Source organism: Aplysia californica, unplaced genomic scaffold (assembly GCF_000002075.1).
Source record: "Aplysia californica isolate F4 #8 unplaced genomic scaffold, AplCal3.0 scaffold00171, whole genome shotgun sequence".
In the NCBI taxonomy this organism is placed as follows: domain Eukaryota; kingdom Metazoa; phylum Mollusca; class Gastropoda; order Aplysiida; family Aplysiidae; genus Aplysia; species Aplysia californica.
Genome location: NW_004797441.1, coordinates 373862 through 374206, shown reverse-complemented (window position 1 = coordinate 374206; position 345 = coordinate 373862).

Sequence of the window (345 nt, the reverse complement as noted above, 5' to 3'; positions counted from 1 at the left end):
TATCTGTATATAACTCCAAAGGTCTAGTATTTAAATTCCTGCATGTGGTTGAATGATGCATTTGATGTAAATGTACATTTTGCCAGCTTTTCTTCTCCTTTCTATATTGAATTTTAACGAGAGTAATATATTATATGATTTGATTTTTTAAAATGTATACCTGCATGTGTTTTTACGGTCCTGTACAGTCAAGAATAAGTTTCCCTCTAGGATAATAAAGTACATTGTACTATCTTATCTTATCTTATCTTATCTTATCTTATCTTACTCGTAAGTGCTTAAGATTAGAGGTGTTAATAGATAGTAACACACATGAAAAGAAGGAGGAGCGATCTGGACGATAGA